Genomic DNA, 9,548 nt, shown 5'->3' on the forward strand with positions numbered 1-9,548 from the left:
GTTTCTGAAAAGCCGTTGTCTCGCACAAAGCTGCGCGGAGAGGAGCAGAGGCTCCCCTCACAGAGCCCCTCTGCTTGGCAGCCCCAGCATGGGAGGGGAAAGGCGCAAGCACCACCCCAGTGTTCCCCGAACCCTAGGATCTGTTTCTGTGTTAGCGAAAGCCGAGGGGAATTAAAGCAAAAGAACTGCAGGAACGGGCATATGGTTCCAGCATTAGGTGATTAAAAAAAAAAAAAAAAAAAAGAGGGAGGGTAACCTCACAGAGCCCCTCTGCTTGGCAGCCCCAGCATGGGAGGGGAAAGGCGCAAGCACCACCCCAGTGTTCCCCGAACCCTAGGATCTGTTTCTGTGTTAGCGAAAGCCGAGGGGAATTAAAGCAAAAGAACTGCAGGAACGGGCATATGGTTCCAGCATTAGGTGATTAAAAAAAAAAAAAAAAAAAAGAGGGAGGGTAAGTTTTCTAGCCCTTCTGACCAAAGAATCTGGAAAAACGGGATTACTGGCAGCTCCTGGAGTTTAGGGACAGCCTATGAGGGGGTTTCAAGGAGCAGCAATAGGCTCAGCTCCACTTCCACCCGCTGTGGTAAAGCTCCGTTTCTAGACCAAGGATTGGGGTTGCTTTTCCCAATAACTCATGAAGAAAAGATGGCCTTGAATTGGCCCCTCTACTAAAAGCTACAGCCTTGTTCCCCTGAAGTCATTTCAGTTGAGCTCTTAGTCATTCTCAGCCAACACCAGAGAGTGCCATTAGCCATATTAGCATATCTGGAGGTGATTTAACCTACACGCTCACATGCTAAAGAGAGCACATACGTCAGGAGGAGCGTTTAGACCATCTCCCTGAGGCATTTCACCCTGGTCTCCTGAAACCCCTGGACAGGATAGGACAGTTAGACTGTGGGAACTTCGCTGTGGGCAGGTACAGCTTCCTGAGCCACACCAATGTTTTGGCTAATGCATTTGGGAAGGGGAAGGCTGAGATTCTCCTTTCTACCAGCTTGGCTGTGCACTTCGTTGTGGTTTTTTTGTTTGTTTTGTTTTTTGGTTTGTGGTTTGTTTCGGGTTTTTTTTTGGCTAGCATTTCTGAGCATTGCACCATTGGATGAAACAGCAAAAAAACCCTGAAATCAGCAACAAATTTGAAGAAGAATTTGTCACACAATTAAGAAAATTGCATACAGAAGTTAAAGCAAGCTACAAACTACATTAGAAGCATCAGGTACATTGTTACCAGATGAATCTCACTGTTAGTATTGAACAAGTCACCTCACTGGTCTGAGTGCTGGAAAGACATAGGCACTTAGGGCTGAAAATGTTTTTCCTGGCTGGGGCCAGCCCTATGGATTCAGGCCAACCCCACGCCAGGCAGCAGGACGTACGAAGCAGAACACGTCCTGCTGTTTCTCTCAACAGCTCAGCTGGAGGATGACCACTCCCTTTAGTGGGCATTTAAGTACCACACATTCCCCCACATGCAATTCCCTTCCCCACTTCCCTGTATTCTGTTTAACTGTTTCCTTGGGTGCTTGAATGCTTTTCACATCACACCTGCCCTGGAGCACGTGCTGTAGCTGTTCCCTAGGGCACTTGCGTGGCTAGGCTTTATTTTGCACCTTTGATGTCTATGTATGCGTTGGACCCATACCACAAGTACATGCTCTGCCACAGTGAAGGGCACGTGTCCCCTCTGTACTGTATTTGCAGACCATTAACTAGAGTGGTTCCCAACCCAGGCAATATCATTGCCCATACTTTCTCCCGCAGTGCTGTGCAATTGCTACCTACAAGGGCAGGAGGGTGCCTATAGCTGAACTCAGACCAGACTAACCCACCTTGGCACAAAGAACAGCCCCCATCATCTCCTCTGTGAAGCTCTGCTGTGGTCATGAGAGCATCAAACCCATTAAAGTCTCCCTCCCCTCCCAGCGGAGCCACCAGCGTCTTTCCTCACTTCAGGCTTTGGTGAGAACATCTAAGACGAGCATCTGTAAGATGCATCTTCGGTAAGAGCAGCTGTGTCAGATTCCTGTTTGGGGCTATGGGGTAGCTGAAGGGCAGCTTAAAAACCTATGAGCTTTTAGCACCAAAGCAGCAGGTGGGTTCTGTGCACCATCTGGTTTTGTTTCAAAAGTTCCCCCAGGACGTGCAGCTTCCAAATGGGCGAGCACAACACCACGTGCCGGCTGGTATCACGTGCCTTAGCATCAATAACTGACCCCTGCCCAAAATAAAGAGAGGCTAAGAAGATTTCACCTTGGGCCCTTGCCAGTACCACTGAGCGACAGCCACCTCTGCAGAATATCTTTCCTCTGGGTGCTGCGCTCTGCATCAGAGTTCACCGCTATCCCAGCTGGATAAAGGCCATGCATTGCAAAGAGGAAGGTAAAAACCTGCTCCTAGAAACCTCTGCTGATGCACAGATCCTCTCGCAGATCCCAGAAAGCAGCAAGGGAGGGGCTGAAATTCCAGTTCCCACCTCCAGCTGTTAGACACGACAGCAGCATCTCTACAGATAATGACATAAAACCTCCCGTATTTTGTCTACTCACAATTTCCTGCTGTTGAGCTTGACAAGGTGGCAAAGCTGGGCCTAGAGTTCTTCCCAACAAGTCTGTAAGATAAACATTTTCTGAGCACTCTGGCAACTGGTAAGTTCTTGGGGCTGGGAATGACAATAGGCTGATCTATCTCTGAGGCTTCAAGAGGTGTTTTTCTCTACAAGCATAAGAAGTTCCTCAAATCAGCAGTATTGACAGTGCTTTCCACAAAGCAGGGATTAGGACTGATTTCCAGGTGAAATTTTCCAGAGAAAAAAGCCTACCTGCCTCTTTTTACATACATCCGGTACCTGGATATGAGGAGCTTCAGCTAGACAGGGAAACACAACAGGTACAGGGAAGATAATGGAAGAAAATACACCGATCATCACTGATCGAGCCCCTAAGTAACACAAGGTATTTATTAGCTTGCAGCTAACAGCCACAAGTAGTTACCAGAAAACCTTTGTCACCCCTGTGAGTCACACAGGGACATGCTATACTCACTCACAAAAAAAACCCAAAATCATCCATTTCCCGGAACGCTACCACCACGAAGCGTAAGACAGAAAGTGACAGGATACAAGAAGAAAGGGCTGGTGGGAGGATAAAGAAGGTCAAGAGTCTCTTTCGATTGGCTTCCTCTGGCTGCAGAAAGACACCAGCAGGTCCCGAGGGCCACAGGCTCCAGGGGGGCACCCGGAGCCCCCACCAGAGCTTCCCAGGCCCACGGGACTCCCGGGGGCACCCGGAGCCCCCACCAGAGCTTCCCAGGCCCGGCACCCCCAGGATACACCCACACTCATCACCCGGCGCCTCTTCAGTGTCCATCTAACCTGTTCCAGAGGGGCTTCTGAGCCTGGTTTTGTCCCCACTGAGTCAAAGGGGGGATTTGGGTCACTGTGAGCTTTTGTCAGAAGAGTTCCCTAAATTAGCTCCTCTATTTGAGATAAAAGGAAGAAAGAGGTCCATCTTTATTTCCCCCATTCACCCGCCGTAATTACTCCGTCTTACCCCTGTCTGCTATTCACTGGCTCTCAGCAAGGCCCCGGCAGCCAGGTCACAGGTCAGCACGGAGGACAAGCCTCTGCTTCGCTGAAAAGGATTGAAATGTCTTAAGTGCAGCTTCAGCAGCTTCCAGAAAGTGCCCATCTCTTTTGAAAACGCGGGCTTGGTGAACCACACTGGCAGTGACACAGCAAGGAGACCAGGGGCCTGGAAATCACTGCTCCTGCACTTCATTCTCCAGACATTTCTTGGTTTGTTCGGAGCCTCAGGAGGACAGTTAATGTACCCCAAATCTCCTCATTGTGCACTGCTTTATTCCTCCAGATTATATAGCAAGGTATTTGCCTTGTGAATTTTCAGATCTACTCATGTGCCTCTTCTGTATCCTTAATTATTTTTAATTCAATGCACGATTTTGCTGCTGTTGTTATTATTATTAACAGTCACCAGGCAATAGCTTTTTTACTTCGAGGCCCGAGAGAAGATTTTACCTGTACATTTCATATTAGACCTAGTGCTGGACATGCGTACAGAGGTCTAACAGCTCCTCTAACTTCTTACAAAACACGCTTTTCTATTTTGGAGTCTTTTACACAGAAAGGGTTTCCTGAAACAACTAACTTTAACAATGATAAAAATACTTGGTCTTGAATTCACACATAGTATTAGCTGCACTAGAAGCCAAATCCCCGGACTACGCTCATCCAGCCAACAGGAATGTGTTTTATTATTCCTGCATTGAGTCACCACCTCCTGGTTTGGATACCTGCTATGAAAAACCAGGAACACCAGACTGTCCACAGAAAATATTTGTGACAAACTTTTGCCAGTAGCCAATGAGTTTGGACACATCAAAACCAGGCTACCAGGTGGTCCACAAATAACAGAGGTAGCACATGAATCAACAGCTGAGAGTTGCTAACCCAGCTGTTCTTGGGACATGAGAAACTATGGGAAATGCGAGGTTATCTCCATGCTGGAGATGGGGCTCTGGTGGACAGAGGTGTCAGGGCTGCTCATCGCCACCTCCAGGTAAGGAGCCTCCTCTCCTTGCACCGGTGGTGGGCTGGTGTCACAGTGAGTGCTTCTGCAAACCAAACTTCTCAAGCTGTTAAGCCACCTCTGCTCTTCGAACACCCACCTTGTCCCTTCCTCCACCCAACAGCTGCCCGCCTTGGGACACGGCGGTGCAGGCAGGGCTCGCTCTGCCTTCCCTCTGCCAGCAGCGAGAGCTCTCAACTCGCAAGTGGCAGCTGTAAACCTAAGCCTCACAGAGGTGGTCCAACTGCCAGTGGCAGCTAAGTTTTCCCTTGGTGTGCTCGCCTCTGCTGCCACCACCCTCACTATTTCCAAGCATCAGTTTTCACATATGCTGACTTAATTTTGGAAACCCAAGACCTGGTCTGCAGAGGTGCCGGGTGTTCAGAGCAGGACTTAGAGCTGCCGGGCATCCCCAGGACCTCCGCTCACGGGACAGGCACCGTGCAACTTCGCCACATTCACAGGCGTTTACAGGTAATGGATTAGAAGATCCTACCTGAAGTTAACCCAGACATATAATCAGAAAAACTGCCTCGCATACACAAGTAGTACAGGGTATATCAGATAACCAAAAGAAAATGGCAGCGTATGTTTCCGAGTATAACACGTTGCCCTTCAGCTCTAAGGCATGAGCCAGTATTCACTGAAGCAAAGAAAGCTCCTGGCAGTGTTACTGGGCAGGACAGATAAGGCCATATGGGAAAAGCATGATTTTGAACTATACATGACTGAAGCACTCAGAAATGCCTGGGTTCATGTCCTGGTTCTTTCCCATTAAAAAAAGATCAAATAGGCAAAGAAAGCAGTGACATGATTCTTGCTCAGGATCAGGTGCAGTCCTAACATGAAGCCATCTGTTTGAGGGAGGTATTTTTTATTCATAGTTTAAGCTCAAAGCAAGAGGAGAATGTCACACTATCCAACCCCTGGCACACACTTACCTCATTCAGGATTTTGTGAGGCTCTGTTGAATTTATTCTACATAAAAGCTGTTTGCTGCCCTGTGCTTCAGAGGTGTGCTCCTAGATACACATCTAGATAGACCTCGCACAATCCCGTGAGTGCGGGATGCCCACATACATTACACAGCCTATTCAAAAGGAATCTGAGGACACACAGCTGCCGGTTGCCGTTATGAGCATTATTAATACAGACGAGCAGCCCGTACAAGAACGTGCTGGTTACGTAAGGAATTGTCCCCAAAAAGAAGCATAACTCCCTGTATCCAATGGATTTTCCTGGGAAAGTATAAAGACTCATAACTTTTAGCTCAAGTAGAAGAAGTGGGACCATAGAGGTTATAAGTTGCAAAATAACACCCCATCTATGATTTTGAACAACCCCTCCCCAGTCCGTGAGCCGATCGTATGGTTCCCAGGGGCCCAAGTCAATTTTTGCTTGCCAGCACCGGCAGGATTATTCCCCTCCTTCACGCACTCAGCTCACTCCTGCCAGACAGAAGGGACTTGCGTCTGACGCCCCGAAACCTCCGCTGTTATTCTCGTTGCTAACTGAGACAAGAAAAGCCCAGCCGCCTCAAGGCACAGCTCTATGAAATGGCGGGGAGGGGGGGGGTGTCTGTGTAAGCAGCTTTCCTGGCTACCCCCAGCTGATACTGCATTACTCTGGTGCCCGAGCAAGTGCCCAGCCAGTGCCCTCAGCCCTATGCTCGCCGAGGCACCGCAGAGTCGCTGCTAACGTCCCCGTAGGATAAGCTCTTATTTTGCACTCCCACGGTTTACCTACACATCAACACAAGCGCTGTATTATTTTTCTCTTTTTTCTACAGTGCTGTCAGCCTTATCTCTGCTGGAAATCAGCAATAGATGAAAGAGGAAAATCGGTGTTTTCCCTCATGTTTTCATGTAATTACTAATATTACAAGACCCATATATTTTTGTATCACTCTTCCAGATAGCTCCTCTCTTGAACCATGACCAGATAGATCTTCTCCACTTCAGGATGGGGTTTGCATTCAGCAGTGAAAACACCTCATGGGGCTGAGTCTCACCTGCAGTAGTTACACCCATGACCTTCCTCCTCTCAAAGGGAATCTAAAGCCATGGTCACAGGTCCAGCCCTGTTCAGCACTCTCAGCACCGACGGGGGAATGGAAAGTGCCCTCAGATGGCATGAAGTTAACTGCAGGCAGTTAACAAGGAATGACTGCAGGCACTTTTGAGGATCGGGTTAGAGGAAGAACATACACATTTAGCAGGATGGATTTCAATAGTGCCAAGTAGGGTGCAGTATCTTTCCAGAGGACACAGCATATCTACAAATTATTTGGCAGCACTAGAAGAAAAAAAATAGGAAAAATGTGACCGGCCAGCTACTGAATGTGTATCAACAACATGTAATTGTTGCTGAAAGTTTGTTTGAGAAGATACACACTGAAACATGATATAAGCAAACATCTGAGGGAATTTGCTCTGTTCTGGCATCAGCACTGAGGACCCAGCTGGAGCAGCTTTTCTAGTTGAAGGTACCACACCATAAGGTGACAGCTTCTGGTACAAACAATAAATGCAAGAAAATGCCAGCTATGAGAGTAGGCTGAAAGAAGCAGATGTTGTCGTCTCTCTTTTAGCAGCCTCCTTTTACAGGGAAGGCTGGCTCAGAGGGACTTACAAACAGTTGTTCTCCAAGTCCAAAGCGGGGGGGCGGGAGGTGGGAACACCACTAAACCCAGTTTTCTTTTGCAGCAGTTTTAAACAGGTCAGCAGTAGACAAGCACTGAGCACCCACCCATCTGGCCTTACCGGGGGGGATTCCCAGGTCCGGCCAGACAAGTCCAGGAGAAGCGGGTTCATCTTTCCTCTCCCTGCCCCATTCCGATGGGGTAGAGGCCATCGAGAAAGAGGCAGAGTAGCTAGCTGGGATCTTGAATGCCTTAGGACTGCCACAGCATTAGCTGCCAAAATTAATCTGTTGCTTCCCTGCTATGCTGCACAACGTACCAAAATCATAATAGGCAGGCTTCGACAAGAAATATCCCATTTACCTGGCCATGAGGGCAACACTCACTCTGCAAGAGCCATACTGCAGATGCCAAAAATTCCTTTAATAACAGTAGATGTTATCTTTTTCTCTACATAGCACAAGCCAGAGCTGGGCTTGGATATTAGTGCATTAAGATTAATATACATAAGCTGGTAAGGAAAACAAAAAGAGTGTAAGAAAGTATGTAAGAGGGTTTGATTTTCAAAACTGAAGTTTAATTTAGAGCTGGAAAGTGCCAGGTGACAGTGGAAATTCTCCAGAAACATTTCCCCCTTTGCAACAGAAAATTAATTTTTTCCCCCACTTTGGAAGCCATCAAAATATTTCCCGTACTGTTTACATACGTCGTCTCCTTTTTCAGCTAGACTCTATTGAGGATATCCATTACTTTCAGCAGTCAGCACTTTTTAGAAGTACTAAATGTACTGTATAGCATAATAAATATGGTGCTGGACAAGAGCAGAACTCAGATCAACTGCTTCAAGATACAAATATTTCAGTGATCATTCTTTCCATGACATGATTAAGTTACTCACTGCACAATTGATTTTTCCCTTGTCTTTCGTCAGTAGGCTTTATTGCCTCTAACTCAGAGAGATGGAGGAAGCATCTCTAAGAGGAAGACAGGAATCGGGAAGAGAGATGCGAGACTTAAGTTGCACCATCGCCTGTGGTACACTGTTGTCGCTATGTGCTTCTTTAATGGGAATAGCTATCTGGTGAAGCTGTTGCAGGGGCAGCTTACAGATCTACCAATTATCAAAACAATTCTGTTCATTTTAGTAGTTTCCCCCAAAAGTTTATGATCATAATTATACTTATTCACACCAGCCTAGAGAAATGTTACCTCCATCGCTTACTTTGGGCACCACATACTCTAAGCTCATCTGGCTCATCACCAAGCCTGAAGCTTGCATGCACTTCCACAGCCTTTGCCAAATCAAAGTCTTTCCAATTAACTGAATTTTTTTGGCTCCCCCGCTGATATCAACAGCATTTGCACAAAGCATGGGAGGTTTCTTCCCAGCAGAGGCTGCTGTTTGTCTGCATTCTTGCCTTCCAACATGAGCAATTTTTAGATTTCTCCTCTGCTGAGCAAAACAGCACAAATTCCAGGGTGCTGTCATACATAACTCGTTTCTGTTACAGCATCTGACAGTCGATCACAGCTCAGCTGCGGTCAGGCCATCGGGCTGTGCTGGAAGAAACACTTGTGTGGGCTGAGTGCAATCCAGAAGCAGTTTAGGAACAGGCTTGGCCATAACACTGCCTCCCAGCTCCACCTTTCCTGACCATGACTAGGCACCTGCAGCAGAGAAGAGTTATTGATTCAGCTCTCTTTGCTGCTTCCATTTTTAAGGTAACATTCAGAAAGCAATCGGTCTTCTGACATGCTTGTGATGAGTGGAGATAAGATTTAAAATTTAGCAGAGTCTCCATCCATTAAGACAGTCAATGTAAAAATAAACTGGTTTGAGCTGAATGCAATGTAAGCAGCTTGTAGACAAACTGTAATTAGTTCCAACTGACTGATTTAAATGAATATAACAGAAAAATTCCATGGATTCCATGGTAATATCCCGTGGATACATACTGCCTATGTATTCATGTGCCATTTAGGACACAAAGTAAATATGCTGAACCTGAATTTTTGTCTGTTCTGTGAAGAAAGCCAGGGTTCTCAGCCTGCTAAAACAAAGCGTAAAAATAAATCCCACTCATCTTGTTACAGATTTGCTTTAAAAGGTACTTAGGGGTCTTTATTTGGCTTTTCACCTGCAAAGGCTCAGACCCCCCATGTCTAGGGCAAGGCAGCAGAGGGAGCAGGCATTCGCTGCAGAGTGTTGAGAAGAATTCAAGTTCCCCAGGAATCACACTAAAAAATACATTTTCTTGGTCTTTTACTTCTCCTGCCCTCCTTAAGAAGAGCTCATAGTACTAGGTTTCTTGCAATTAAAG

The sequence above is a fragment of the Fulmarus glacialis genome, unplaced genomic scaffold, assembly GCF_000690835.1.
Source record: "Fulmarus glacialis isolate BGI_N327 unplaced genomic scaffold, ASM69083v1 scaffold16530, whole genome shotgun sequence".
In the NCBI taxonomy this organism is placed as follows: domain Eukaryota; kingdom Metazoa; phylum Chordata; class Aves; order Procellariiformes; family Procellariidae; genus Fulmarus; species Fulmarus glacialis.